The sequence below is a fragment of the Euleptes europaea genome, chromosome 19 (genome assembly GCF_029931775.1).
Source record: "Euleptes europaea isolate rEulEur1 chromosome 19, rEulEur1.hap1, whole genome shotgun sequence".
Classification (NCBI taxonomy): Eukaryota; Metazoa; Chordata; class Lepidosauria; order Squamata; family Sphaerodactylidae; genus Euleptes; species Euleptes europaea.
The window spans coordinates 27,345,905-27,351,904 of NC_079330.1; the positions used below are offsets into that span (position 1 = coordinate 27,345,905).

General features: G+C 46.3%; 1 protein-coding gene across 1 annotated transcript in view; it reads right to left on the minus strand.

The window, feature by feature from the left end:
* NCOR1 (nuclear receptor corepressor 1) overlaps positions 1-1,505 on the minus strand; it is a 140,409-nt gene extending 138,904 nt beyond the window's left edge. The window contains exon 1 of the mRNA XM_056865495.1: positions 1,440-1,505. The gene's annotated coding sequence lies outside the window, so the exon portion shown is untranslated. The remainder of the gene's footprint in view (positions 1-1,439) is intronic.
* Between the last annotated feature and the right edge of the window lie 4,495 nt (positions 1,506-6,000).

Consider the following 6,000-nt stretch of genomic DNA (forward strand, 5'->3'; position numbering starts at 1 on the left):
CTTCCATCTGACCCACCCACGGAGCTTTCCCTTCAGCCTGGTATACAGTCTGCACTAGAGCATCCAGTCTCAGGCTACTTCCTAAGCACACAAAATCCAACAACCCAGCCACACTTCCTCACTTGACTTCTTCACCCATTTCTCCCTCCCCAGCCCCCAGCTCAATGTCAACTCTTACCAAATTGCAGCTGCCCCTTCATAATATTCGCTTTCCTAGCACCCAAGACCATCCACAAGCATGGCACCCCATGGCACCAAGGAGCATGGCACTTCACTCACGCAGCCAGTTACACTTCCATCAAGCCTACCCCCTACCTGCCCTCGGCCATATTGCCCGTTTACGCCAAAGCACACACATCCATCTCACACCCCTTCTTATTGATTCCTAACCTTCACTGCCCAGTCTTAGCCCACCTTCAGAATTTAATGCCTCCCTCAACATGTGGAACATTAGCCCCCTTCTCTCCTTCCCAAGCTATTTGTCTCCCTTTCCCAATATCACCATGTCCTTCCTCCCTCTCCTCTTTCCCCCCTCCACACTTGCTCCTAACACCTCACAGGTCAGCCCCCCAAAACCTATCCCACCTCCCCCATTTCTTATACATCCCTTCTCTTTCCCCAATTACTTAGGACCCCTTTTATACACCCCCAGGACTTACTCAACCAACGCTTCCCCCTATGGTTCCAGATCAAGACTAGTCCGAGCCCATGTCACCTCTCGAATTTCTTCCCCACCATGTCAAGTTTTCTAAAAGCCCCCTCCCTTTCTTTGTCCCCCCAGAACCTGACCACCCCCTTTCTCCTTCCCAGCCTGATACTCTCAGACCACCATTCGTCTTCAAGTACCCTCCTCTTCTCCCACACCATGCAGCTCCTTTACTGTACTTCAATAGGCCCTAATCAGTAACCCCCCTCCAAGCCCACCTCCCTGGTTTCCTGACCCCCCCCCAATCTCTGCTCCGATGACTCCCCACAAGACACGACGAGACCCCTCCCACTCAGTGTAACATCCTACCACCTCCTTTCCCCCAGTCCTTCTCAACCCTCATTACACTACCCTTCCCCCCAACACACGCCCCCAAGGCCCGAGCCACCTTAACCGCTAACCTGACAACCCCTGCCCTTCAAAAAAAAACCCTTAATTTCCTGGATGACGCCACCTCCTTAACCCCCTCCCCGATTTCATTACACCTTCCCTCCAGGACTTGATCCCCTCCCCCATCTCTCTCATAGCTCCCTTGATTTGCTCCCCTTTCGACCCCCCCGGGGACTGGTAGCCTCTTTCCCCTCGACGGGGTCCTCCGGGCCTGCTGCCTCCCTACCTACGGGGACGCTCCTCTCTATCCCTACCGATGGGGGCGCCCCTCTCCCGTCGCTCTTGTACCCACCGACAGCGGGGCGGGCGCGGTTGTGGTCGCTCGACGCCGCCGGAACCTCACCTCCGCCTCAGCACCTCCTCCTCTGCGGCCGCCATTTTGGCTCCCCCTCCCTTCCCCCATCCCCCCTGGCTCCCGAGGCCCCTCCCCCGCCTCGGCGCCCGAAGTCCTGGCAGCCACATAACAAAAAAGTTGCCTGTGTTAATCTTTTACTTTAAAAAGAGATCCTCCTCGCCTCAGCGAGGCAGGAGGAATTTTGTTCGGAAGGGAATTGATTCTGCCTCCTCGAGGGTTGTTTTGAGAGACTGAAAGAGTGGTTACTCCAAGTTCTAACTACAACCCTTCCAAGACCATCCGGCCGGTGCGGTAGTGAAAAAAAAAGAAAGGTCTCCCTCTCTAGGAGGTGGGAGGGGCTGGGGTTGGACGACAGTGCCGGCCAATAGGAGAGCAAGGGAAGAAGACGCGGAGCCCTCAGCTCTCGGCCAATGGGAGAGGACGAGCCAAGCGGCTGCCAGCGAATGGGATGAGAGGAGCAGAGGGTGTTGGGGTAGCGCTGGCTATTTTTGAGGGAGAATAAGGTGCTGTCCAATAAGAAAGCACGAAACAGAAGCATTCTGTAAGACAGCTGTCCTGTTACCAATAGGAGTGCTGCATCTATCTACGGGTTAAATTAACAAATAAGAAACAAAGATGGGGAGGGGGTAAACTTGGCATGGGAGGAATAGGTAATGATTGGTCGATTATTTTAAGTTACCCTCCCCATTTAATTAAATAATTGCGAGCCTTTCCTCAACCTGAGATTTCATGAAATCTGGAAACAATTGGTTCTTGTAGGTTATCCGGGCTGTGTAACCGTGGTCTTGGAATTTTCTTTCCTGACGTTTCGCCAGCAACTGTGGCAGGCATCTTCAGAGTAGTAACACTGAAGGACAGTGTCTCTGTCCTTCAGTGTTACTACTCTGAAGATGCCTGCCACAGTTGCTGGCGAAACGTCAGGAAAGAAAATTCCAAGACCACGGTTACACAGCCCGGATAACCTACAAGAACCAATGAACTCTGACCGTGAAAGCCTTCGACAATATTCTGGAAACAATTGTTTTCCAAACAAAAGCAAATTATTCATTTGTTCAATGTCTCTTTAATTTACATAATTGACAAACATGTCATTCTACTGTTAAGAACAACATACACACAAAAAACTTCAGTAAAACATGTTAACAAGCAGCTACACACACATTTAAATACACACAGGTAGGGGACCCTCAAATAAGTCTTGGGAAAACCCCTCTTTGCTGGCTCCTGCACCTTCCCCTTTCACCTCTGCCATTCTGTCTTTCTCCACAACTTCTCATTCAAAATCAAATCACACCTTGACTTGGCATAAATTAACTTCTCATTCACCAACCCTTCTGCTGCCGCCACCCTTCCTCTCTCCCCACTTCCTCCTGCCACCTTCCTCCTCTCCCCTTCTCCTACCAGCACCTTCTCTTGATCTTCTGGTGCCATCTCTTTATCTCCCTTCCCTCATCCCACTGTCTCCTCCTCCCCAGCTGCTGCCACTGCTGCACATTACAGCATTATTTACTGGGCTTGCTAGGCAACCCTTAAATGGTGAGAACTTGTGACCTATTTATTTGATTTGTACCCCGCCTTTTCCTGGCAAAGCAGGGCTCAGAGTGGCTGACAGTAGAACAAAACAACAAATATAAAATTTAATATAATATACAATTTAAACCATAACATCCAATCTAATAATATATATCTTATTCTGTATACCAATGGCGCCCTAAAACGTGCTCCAATTACCCTACCACCTAAAAAGAACAAAATATTCCCACAGGGTGTCAGGTCAAGATGATAATACGTGATCACCAGCCAGCAATGGTCTTGCTACTTCAGTAAGATGGAGGCAGAACCACAAAAGAGGGAAAAGTACAAAAGGGTAAAGGGAAGGGAAAATGGAAGAAGGGAAAAGGGAGTCCAGCTAGTATAACACTGTTGCTGCCCTCAACCATAGATTTGGTGAAATTGAGATATTTCTTACAGGCCCTGCAGAACTGGGCCAAGTCCCGCAGGGCACACGTCTCACTAGACAGAGTTCTACCAGCCCAGGACCAAGGCCTAAAAAGCCCTGGCTGAGAACAGCTGGACAATCTTAGGTCCAGGGATTACCCAAAGGTTGTCACCTGAGGAGCACAGCACTCTCTGAGGGGTATATTGGGAGAGGCAGTTCCATAGGTAATAGGGCCCCAGACCATATAGGGCTTTAAAGATCAACACCAAAACCTTGAACCTGATCTGGTACTCAATCTGGAGCCAGTGCAGCTGGTGGAGCACCGGTTGAATATGGGTCCCCATGGGGTCCCTGTCCTTTAAGGACCCACACTGCTGAGTTCTGGACCAGTTGCAATTTCTGGAGCAACTTCAAGAGAAGCCCTGCATAGAGCAATGTACAGTAGTTTAATCTAGAGGTGACCATTGTATGGATCACTGTGGCTAGATCAGCACAGGACAGGTAGGTCAGTTGCCGGGCTTGGTGCAGATGAAAAACGGTGACCTGGTGGGGTTTGTGACTTGGGTCTCCAAGAAAAGGAAGGCATCCAGGATCACAGAGGGTTCAATTAACCATCAATGTACATGTTGTTGGAGATTGTTTAATTGAACCATCAATGTACGTGTCATTTGAGATTGTTTAATTGAAAGCTGGGAAATTTTAATTTCAAAATCAAATCTCACCATAGCCATTAATTCAGTCTGTTGTTTTAGGCAAGTTACTGTAGCATTAGCTCTCACTGGAGGATAACATTAGCCTGCCTTGCAAGACTGATGCTAGGATTATGGAGATAACGCTTTGAATGTGCAGAAGTACTATTAACGCTTTGAATGTGCAGAAGTACTATTATTGTATGTCACACCTGTTATATATTCTTTTACTCCTCCTCTTCCTCCAAGGAACACAGAGCAGAATATATTGTTCTCCATTTTATTCTCACCCTTTCAAGGTAGGTTAAGATGAAAGTGATTGACCCAAAGTCATCCAGTGAGCTGTGAACTTGGGCTTTCCTGTCCTAATCCAACCTCTCGAACCCCTACATCACACTGTCTCTTAGTATTGTCCACAGCAGTACTATACGCTAGCTACATTTTTCTGTCCTTTGCTTCTAATGTCCACTGAACCTCCTTAAAGCCTGTGAACAAATTTGGAATTTAATCTGTGGAAATGAATGTGATTTACATGATTAGGATCACAGAATGTAGGGCTTCCAAGAAGATTTTTCAGTAGAACGAAGGTCCTATGTTGGTCTCAAAAGATACAATAAGGTGTATAGTGGGGCTAAACAACATACGTCTGCTTTCAGTGGTTCCTTTTCCCCATGATTTAGTGAGTAGCCTTTCGTGGAAAAAGTATTAATCTTTTCCATCCTGCGTTGTACTTTGATGTAAACAGCATTCAGCTCAGTCAGAAGGCTGAGCCTTCTCATCCCCCTAAACACACTGTCTCAAACAAGGTCAAATCAATATGTTTTATTATCAAGAATGCTTCTTTTTATGGGTAGCCTCTCCATCATTTTAACAGCTCCATAAAAGGCAGAAATCCACAGGTGACATGGAGAGGACAGCCATGGTAACCGTTTTTTTACCTTTGTTTTTTTGCCTGTTACACAGCTTTTAAAAGCACATAAATCTGTATCTATAAAAAGGTGACAACCCTATTTATAACATTACTGCTTCAGCCAACATTCTAACAAGTAAAAAAAAAAAAGCACACAGAACTGCCAAACTCTGCATAAGTGGCACTGTGGGTAGCACAACAGCAAAGGCAGCTAACAGTATTAATAATTTTTTTCCTGATGCAAAAAAAGTGGTTTGCTTTGGCTTTGTCCATTTCTGTGCATGCCTCTGCCTGGCATTTATGCTAAGGACATTTGAAGGAGTCAGGGCCTGTATGTATGTATAATGCATGAGATTTAAATACTTAATTGCAACAGACACAGCAAAATATCCCAACAAAATGTGGGGTGTGGGCAACTATTTTCTAACAGTGCAATCCTAAACAGACTTACACCCTTCCAACTCATCTGAAGATTTTAGAAGCGTATAACTGTTTAGCGTGGCACTGCAAGTGAATCACAAATGAAGAACTCCTTTCCTAGCACTGCATAAAAACTTACATGCACCCCCATCTTATATTACCCTTGAGAGCTTACTAGGCAGAGTAATACAGGTTATACAGAGAACTGATTTTGGCTCTGGAAGACACAGCTTTAAATCCTGCTTTCAACACAGGGAAAAACTCCCTGGGTATATATAAAGTGAAAATCAGAGTGATGGGCCAACTAGGGATGTTGGTAAAGTAAATATAATAAAGTTTTCAGAGTATCTTCTTCAGTCCTATTGGTTGGAAGTATATGGCACTAAAATTAACAAAACTTACTTCCAAGCAATTACAGTTATTGGCTGTAGAAAAGAACGAGAGTCCAGTAGCACCTTAAAGACCAACACAATTTCTGGCAGGGTATGAACTTTCATGATCCACAGCGCACTTCTTCAGATACAGTTACTGGCTGTGAGGCTGAAATCTGTATTCACTTGAGAGTGAATCCCATTATAATTATTGCAACTT